This window comes from Haliaeetus leucocephalus, unplaced genomic scaffold (assembly GCF_000737465.1).
Source record: "Haliaeetus leucocephalus isolate CR32 unplaced genomic scaffold, Haliaeetus_leucocephalus-4.0 Scaffold164, whole genome shotgun sequence".
NCBI lineage: Eukaryota > Metazoa > Chordata > Aves > Accipitriformes > Accipitridae > Haliaeetus > Haliaeetus leucocephalus.
Window position 1 is genome coordinate 550,024 of NW_010972600.1, and position 362 is coordinate 550,385.

Consider the following 362-nt stretch of genomic DNA (forward strand, 5'->3'; position numbering starts at 1 on the left):
TGCCCTCCAGCAGCCGCGGGACCAGCAGCACCCCCCTGGCAAAGGAGCCCAGCTGGGGAACTTCTACATGTTTATTTGCTCTTCAAATCACAGCAGTTCCAGCCATTGCCCGACAGACGCTTTTGCAGCCTGAAGACCCCCCCCGCCCCACCAAAACCTCAGTACCCAGCTCAGGGCTGCTGCTCCCGGGGACAGAGCTCAGCCCCGACTCCCCCCGTTCCCTGTGCCAGCCCTGGCAGCACCCAGCTGTGCCCCCACCCCAATGCCCACCCTCGACTTCAGCCCGTGCAGTATTTACAGCCTCTGCATGCCCAGAGCCCCAGCCCTGGGCCCCCCCCCCCCCCCCCACCCTGCCCCCCACA